The 8,985-nt window shown below is 38.0% G+C and overlaps 1 pseudogene; it reads left to right on the top strand.

Moving 5' to 3' along the window:
* The first annotated feature begins 4,253 nt into the window (after window positions 1-4,253).
* Window positions 4,254-4,982, top strand: LOC149142290 (homeobox-leucine zipper protein ATHB-8 pseudogene; annotated as a pseudogene).
* The last annotated feature ends 4,003 nt before the right edge of the window (window positions 4,983-8,985 follow it).

Raw genomic sequence — 8,985 nt, 5'->3', positions numbered from 1 at the left:
ACAGGCTTTTGCATTGATAAAAGCAATTAAATATTTCAGGGTGTGTATCCTCCATTCTCACATAATTTCTTATGTACCAATTGCTATGGTTAAGGATATTTTAACCCAAAATGGACCAGATGGTAAAAGATTCAAATGGATTACCATCATTCTTGAGTACGACATGGAAACCAAGCCCACCAAGCTTATCAAAGGACAAGGGTTAGCCAAATTTATGGCCCAATCTAACTTTAATGCATTGGATATCAATTTTGTAGCTACATTAGATGATCAAGAGGAATGGGCGACTCCACAATTAGATGAGTCTTTTATGACCTCACCCCGGTATGCAGACCTCATTTTTATTTTATTTAATTTAAATGATCCTCCTGGTTTAACTAAGACAAAGGATAAATTTCTAAAGTTAAAAGCAGTAAAATTTTACATCATAGATATTGTTTTATATTGGAAAGATGTTGGTGGTAGTTTATTAAAGTGTCTATTGAAAGATGATGCAGAAAGAACAATGCAGGAATTCCATGAAGGTGATTGCAATGGACATTTATATTGGAAAACCACTACTAATAAGATCCTTGGAGCTAGTTTTTACTGGTCTACCCTTTTCCCTAATGTTCATAAGAAGGTAACCTCTTGCCACTAATGCCAAATATTTGAGGGGAAAATAAAACTATTGCCTCTGCCTTTGAAACCCATATCTATTGAAATTCCTTTCCAACAATGGATATTGGATTTCATTGGAGAAATCCATCCACCATTCTCTGCCCAACATAAATGTATCCTCACAACTACTGATTACTTCACCAAATGGATTGAGGCCACACCTTCTAGACTCAGGATACTAATGTTCTTATTATCAAATTTCTAGAAACCAATATCCTGTCTAGATTTCACTGTCTGAACAAGCTCATTACAAATAATGCTGCAGCATTTAAATCCAAGAAAATGATAGATTTATACAACAAATACTATATTACTTTGGGACATTCAATTTCTTATTACCCATACGGTAATGGGTTGGCTGAATCTTCAAATAAGAGTCTGGTAAACATTATTAAGAAACTATTAGAAGAGAACAAAAAGTCATGGCACAACATGTTGATAAATGCACTTTAGGCCGATATACTCACAACAAAAAAATCAATTGGCATGTCACCATACCAATTGGTTTATGGAATGGATGTTGTTTTTCCATCCTCTTTGGGAGTTCAAGTCATGAAGATAATTAAGGAATTGCAGGTTGAGCCTAATGACATCCAAAGGAGAATTTCTTAGACAATCCAATTGCAGCAATCCAGGGAAGAAGTCTATAATAAGGAAGTCATCTAGGAGAATATCAAAAATATTTTTGATAGAAGAACTGAAGCAGATGATTACACCTTGGGTGATAAAGTTTTAAAGTGGGATTCCAGAATAGAGGACAATGGAAAGCATGGAAAATTTGACAATCTATGTACAGGACCTTATATCATTTATGCTTTTAGAGGATACAATGCAATTTTTTGCAAACATATAGATGGGACAGAAGTGCTTGGTGGACCTGTGAATGGAAGAATGTTGAACCACTATTTCTCTTAGCAATAGAAGTCGTCTAGCATCAAATCATTGTAAATATCATTGTTTTTATTATTTTCATTGCATGACCAGTTGACCGAAGTTGAAGCCTGTAGAGAAGGCCCTAAGCTTCAATTGATATGTTACCATAAGTACTACAACAGAAAAAATTAGGTGTGGATATTGCTGAAATAGAACACTGAAGGCTATTGATTAAATGTTCTTGGCACCTCACAGGGAGAGTGTGTTAAACACACATGGACAGCACAAAAGATGTGAAAGATAAATCATGTGAGTTCATTTTTTTATTAACAGAAGATGTACATTTATAATACAATGTTGTGACTCTTGGGTTTCAGATCCCAAGGTCTCTTGGACTGCTTAGTCTTTTCGGCTTCCACACTAACCCTTTAGGATTAGGTGTCCAACATTCCCCCCCTTAATCCGAAGGGTTATGTATGAGTCCAAGAAGAGAGCTGTAATACAAAATGTGCAAAAATGCATGGCAGCACTAGGCTGAATGTGCTCTATGAAATGTTGGTATAAAGGGCGGTGGTTTAAGGATGACCACCAACACTGGGACGCTTAGTGCAGTTCCCGGAACTCTTCCAAAACTGGCAAGAAACTGAAGTTTTCTGCTAGAGGAAGTGATCCTATTGTTTTAAAGAGGGAAACCTTCAACCATAAAAGGGAGGTCTCACCCCGCATAAAAGGTAAAACTTCAACCCGAAAAGGGAAGTCTCAACCTGTGATGGTTTAAGGATAACCAACAACTCTGGAATGCTTAATGCAATTCCTGGAACTCTTCCAAAACTGGCAAGGAGATGGAGTCTTCTGCTAGAGGAAGTGTCCCAGATTGCCAACTGAAGGCATGTTCAGGCATCTTTGTTTCTGGCTACAACTCTGAAACTGGTGTGGCAGGTTGTGGCTCAGGCTTGCTTGATGTGACTTTGAAGCTTGTAGATGACCATCATTTCCCCCCCTGTCAGGTACAAGGTGAGAAGATGGAGAAAACTCAACTGCAAGACTGTTCAATACTCTGGAACAAGTTCTGACATGTGTTTGGAATATCTTCTTGGCTGTTGATGCCCATTGCCAAGAAGCGATCCATCTAAGATGAATCTTTGTTCTTGCAGGACGTTTGTTTCTGAAGCATCTGTGTGAAGAATGGCTGGTTTTATGACAGTGCTTACATGGATGAAGATCAAAACAGTGATCTTTCAAATGGCCAACTCGGTCACAGTGTTGGCATTTCACAATCTGTTGTTGTTGTTGTTGTTGTTGCTGTTGCTGTGGAAGAGTGGCAGAGTCTGGAACAGCTAAAGCTGAATTGTCATGAGGAGCAGGTGAACTGTCATAAATGAATCTAGCACTCTGAAACTGAATGGGCTTGGCATAGTCTGGAATATGAAAGGACAAGTCCTTTTCATATCCAAGACCAGTTCTGTGCTTGTTGTGGACAAGCTGTTCCCAAGGTTTGATGATGGGCTTGGGAAGTGCAGACTGAGTTTCTGCATCTGTATATACAACTGCTACTTTATTTGAATGAACTGTAACATTATTAACATGCTGCTGATGGGTGGGTGTCTCAACGTTCTGAACAAAAACAGGTTCAGAATGATGTCTATTTTGATGTAGCTCTTCTTGATGTAGCTGTGATTCAAGCTGCAAAAAATCAATCTTTTCCTGTGCATTTTGTAGACAAGTCTGAATTTCAGAGAGAGATCCTATGCTGATTTTTAATGTGTCATCAACAGTGGATTGTATAAGAGTTTTCATGAACTCTAATACTTCAGTAATTGTAGCCATTTTTCTCAATAGAAATGCACCACTAGAAACTTGTTTTGGAGTGAAAATGTACCCTAAATAATCACAATGCTTGCAACAAATAGCAGACAATCACCCCAGCAATCTTCTCATTAGAATCTGTTGAGAAAAACAAATTTGTTTGTTGCACATAAATTTATGCCCAAACTGCACAATAGGAACAAGTAAATTGAACAAGCAACAACTTTAAATTGAATTGGATTTTTCAAATACTCCTTCACTTTCTCGTCCAATGGAAAAGAATAGTCAACTTCAATAGCTACTACTAATATATTCTTGTAACTATTGATGATAGCATGTGGAGCAGCTGCAATTGTGGGATTACAGATCGCTAGAGAAAGAGTTGTACATAATCTCATAAACTACAAATGGCTTGCTGTGGTGTGAAAATGATGATCTTCCAGAACAGAAAACAAATTCTTCCTGTGGCAAGCTCTCGGTCGCTTTGTCTTCAATATAATATGATAAATGCCACCAAGGGCCTTCTTGTTGATTATCCTGGTTCTGCTGCTATCTTTTATCACCTAAATAGCCAAAACTCTGTATAACCAATGAAAGAATTTTCAGTAACAAATCCTAATCAAGACCAGTCTGCATAGAACAATATTTCCTTAGTGCCAGGCCAATCAATAATGCAGGAGTCCCGAACAATCTGAAGCGCATGTAAATATATACACCAAAATTTTGGCTCCTCCAACTCCAACTTATGAGATATCAACAGTAAATTACCCTTTGAGACACAAACTTACATATAAATAATTGGGCAATGTGTACATTGGTATAAACAAGAAACCGGGCCAGGCGCATCTGTTCTCAGCTGGGTTCATAAAATATTTCAGGGAACACTTACAAATGAAACAAGTTGTACATGGTTAATGCTGACGACAAGTTCTTTTGTTGGTATAGACCCTACAAAGGTTGCAGAGATTCTCAAAGATCGCACATCTTGGCTTCGGGATTGCCGAAGTGTGGATGTTCTTACTGCTTTCTCAACTGGAAATGGAGGAACAATTGAGATTTTATACATGGAGATGTATGCGCCAACTACTTTAGCTTCTGCCCGAGATTTCTGGACTCTTAGATACACTTCTGTATTGGAAGATGGTAGTCTTGTGGTTTGCGAGTGATCCTTGAGTGGAACTCAGGGAGGTCCCAGCATGCCCGCGGTGCAGCAGTTTGTTAGATCAGAAATGCAACCCAGTGGATATTTGATTCGGCCATATGAAGGTGGAGGTTCTCTAATTCATATTGTTGACCATATGGATTTGGAGCCATGGAGTGTTCCTGAAGTGTTACGTCCACTGTATGAATCATCCACTGTACTTGCGCAAAAGGTTACGATGTCGGCCTTACGCCATTTGCGTCAAATAGCACAAGAGGTATCTTCTGATGTGGTCCTTGGCTGGGGAAGACAACCCGCTGCATTACGGACATTTAGCCAGAGATTGTGCAAGGGTTTCAATGAGGCAGTTAATGGCTTCACAGATGATGGATGGTCTTTGATGGGTAACGATGGAATGGAGGATGTAACTATTCTCGTCAATTCATCTCCAAGCAAACTGTTCGGTCAACAGTTCCTGAAAAAAAAAAAAAACAACTATTGAAGCTGATAGCAATGATGTGACTAGCTCTCGGTTATGGTGGTATCAGGTTTGCACAGAATTTGTCTACTTTCAAGTTTCCCCATCCAATGAGACAACCTTGAAAAATGGGCATCTAATGTTAAATACATGGGACTGTACAACGAACGTGTAGAACAAGCAATCCGCAATCCAAAGAATTTAACACGCCACAAACATTCTTCAATATATATCTGTAATACTCTTTTACAATAATTGTTATACAATCAATTCAATCCTGCTCTCATTTCCAAAGGGTTCGTTCAATTCCCGTCCGAAGAAACAGGCTTGGAAGCAAGTGAAATGCATCATAGTGGTTGAACGCTTTCAAGTCGTTGATTCATCTAGTAGAAGATATAGAGAGATTGACAATATAATTGACAGCTCCAGCGAGGAATGTACTCAGTTATGACAAGAATGTGCCTAGAAATCTATACGCTCAGTTAAAATGACAGGGCCAATGGGCAGCGGTAAAATGTTGATACCATTCGACAGCGTTACCAAACTCATTCAAACGCATATACCAGAAGTCAGTTCAATACCATATACAAAACCGGTGTATACTAAAAAACGCAGAGCCCATTCAACGTTCAATAGACCATTCAATGAACCAAACGATGATTCCACATTGGCATACCAGGAGCTGGACCTTCATCGATGGTGGCATGTCAGTCTCAGCGCTAAAACTGGAAACGACACTGCTATGATTTAATATACAGCAGCGTTCAACCAACCCTCATCAGCATGTCAGGCCAGTGCCACGCAAATTCATTTGTCAGTCATGAACCAGCGCTATTCATGAAGAAATTTAACGTACAACGTTTATGAGGCAGTGCTGGAATAAGGCAAAGGCAGATTATTTCAGATCTGAGCACAGAATAATCAATGGAGGCGCAGGTGCAAAAAGCGCCCTTTTTGAAACGTTTATGACAGTTGGAGATCTGAACAGTCAGACAGAGGGGCAGCAAATTTTATGGACAACAGACACCAGCAGCAGTATAAACAAAGTGCAGCTGAAATTTAGCAGACCTCATGAGAAAATATTCATGAATTTCATGGCAAAAATAAACTGCATAGAAATGCCATAAAACAAATGGCTCAAATTAATTATGCAGGGCAGGAATACGCCTGCTCTGATACCATGTTAAACACACATGGACAGCACAAAAGATGTGAAAGATAAATCATGTGAGTTCATTTTTTATTAACAGAAGATGTACATTTATAATACAATGTTGTGACTCTTGGGTTTTAGATCCCAAGGTCTCTTGGACTGCTTAGTCTTTTCGGCTTCCACACTAACCCTTTAGGATTAGGTGTCCAACAGAGTGCCATCCCCAACTAGAGCCATTGTTAGGGTCCTATAATTTATAGGATCTCAAGGTGATTGAGTATTTTATCTCAAGAATCTTATATTGTAAATAATTGTCAATCTGCAAATGTTTTCCAAATTAAAGAAAAATAGAATAAGAAAATGAAAAGAGAGTATAAATAAAAAAACAAGGAAAAAAAATATTGAAAAGGAATAAAAGATAGAACCCCATCAAAAGAAAAACAAAAAGTAATAATACTGAGAGTGTTGCAAGTTTGAATTCCACTACCGATAGATAGTTTTCTTCATCATTGATAAATAAAGGTTGTGTGGAACTTGTTTAAAATGCCACAATGACTAGCTATTTGTTTAATCATACAGTACAATGATGGTTAAACATGTTTAAATTTATATAAATTAGACTAGAGAATAATGATTTTCCAAACAGTTTAATCTTGGTAAATCAATAGTTAGGTAGAAAATGACATTGATTCAATTGTTTAATCTGAATCAATAGGAGAAATAAGTGATAGGATTTAAATAGTTTTTCATTTCGTCATAAAAGAAAAATGTGGGTTTGCTAGCCTACGTGCGCTCCTTAGAAGAATAAAAATATTAGTTTAGGTAAGGGTAGGTAAAATAGTTGGTTTAATAAATATATGCCTATGCCATTTTATCCTAAGTTTTAATGACATCGTAAAAAGGAAAAGCATGCACGATAGGATAAAGTGTTTTCATATATTTCATATTTCACCTTTATCCTATGTTCAAAAGAAAAAGCATAAAAAGCGCATATGGGAGAAGGTTGCTTTGTTGTATTTTGGTAAAGTACATCATTGTCAGAGCATCAGGATCATCTGTCCCTCACGATCCATGACCCACTTTCACTTTCGACACCCCCTCTCCATCCTACCTTTACCGTCGAGGGGGGAGGGTCCAAAAAGGTTTTTTCTTCCACCGGGCCCCATCCCTATGTTGTGCCCTCTCCGTATTTTGCACCCACCCATTTCAATACTACTTACCACCCTCTATCCCTCTGAAATCGCTTTCCCCTCACCCACTATACTGCGTTCCTACAGCGACACCTGTGGCACTCACCTCCCACCACATCGCCTAGACGTTATCCAATTAATTTCTCTCCCGACAAAAATAATCGTTCGACAATCAATTTGCCTTCCCAGGTAACCGTTCAAACTTAACGGTCTCGTGCCACCTCTAATGGATTTCACCATTCTCTGCCTTTAAAAATTTTCAAATCCATTGCCTTCCTTCTTTTCACTGGCTTATTCCTTGTAATTCACGGCTTTTACACAACAATCATTTTCAAAGTAATCGCACAATCATACCAAGGTTGAAATTGAAAGTCCTCTGTCTCTTTCCATTGACGACTCATTACCTCAACTATTTCCCAGTAAGGTCTCCTATAAATTTCTATTATCTTTCATTAATACAGTCATGCCTCCAAAGAGAAACAGGAGAAAATTGTCAATCCATTAATCCCTTCCTCCATAGATTTAGATCACATTCCTCTAGCTGACAGGGATTATTGGATTAGTGAAACCCAATGTGACTGTGATTTTTTAGAGCTATACTATTGGCTGGAAGACAAGCATGTAGGTAACACTGATGAAATTGGACTATGGCCATCAAATCTTCCAAATTATATCTTCCCTCTGACCTTCCAAGCCCTTGAATTCACCAGAAAATGTCAAGCCTATTTTTTCCCTACCTAAAGAGCTACCATTGCCCCATCTGGTGACATTTTGTTTACCACTACTACCTAGTCTATAAACCAGATGATGTTGGCTCCCCCTATGGAAAATAGTGCCCCTCTCTCCTTAGAAGGCCTCACCGAACTTTATCAGAAGCTTTATTTTGCTACTAGAGCTAAAAATTTTGAGATCTTCTTGCCTGAGAATTCCCAATTACCTAAAAAGAATCCTCCACACCCTTCTTCTATCTTCACTGATCACGCTAAACAAAGTATATCCATTATTTCATATATATTGGGTTATTATTCTGATCAGTGGGTAGATCAACCCATTTTAGGTTTCCTCTCTATATTTTCCATAGACAACAAACCATCCATTATATTCCATTTCAGCCAATTCTTGGCTAATAACATTCATGAAAAAATTTTGAAATTTCCCATATAGCAAGTGTTTAATTAGACTTCCATTTTAATCTACATGTTCCTTTATTATCAAGCAGACAAATTCAATTTTGCAATGTAGAAGTTAGATGATGAAGGAAACCAACAGCCAGTGATTTTTTGGACCTCATTGGTCATGAAAGAGAAGCAGGAATTCTCTTACAAGAAGTTTATTGAGGAGTTTGTTCACCCAGCCATGAACATCCTTAATAGTTCCATACAACCCAGAATCAGTGAAGATATCAAAAGGATTTTACATCTAATAAAATAGACCAAGACTGGAGATTGGTATTTATACCAAAAATACACAGAAATAAGAGTTTATGGATGCAAATTGGCACCATACAAACTCCCTAAATACCTCCCCTTGAGGATTTTTTCCCTGGAATACATTAGACAGATGTTAAATTTTGATGATATTCATTTTGTGGTAGCTAAGAATAAGTCACATTTTCACATAAAGACATAGGTGGGCCCATTTATATGCAACACCAGGACAACATGTGAAGAAGTAGACAAAATGC

The sequence above is a fragment of the Pinus tabuliformis genome, chromosome X, assembly GCF_031772625.1.
Source record: "Pinus tabuliformis cultivar Carrire ecotype Pingquan chromosome X, CPIR1, whole genome shotgun sequence".
NCBI lineage: Eukaryota > Viridiplantae > Streptophyta > Pinopsida > Pinales > Pinaceae > Pinus > Pinus tabuliformis.
This window is presented reverse-complemented; position numbering and strand designations above follow the sequence as displayed.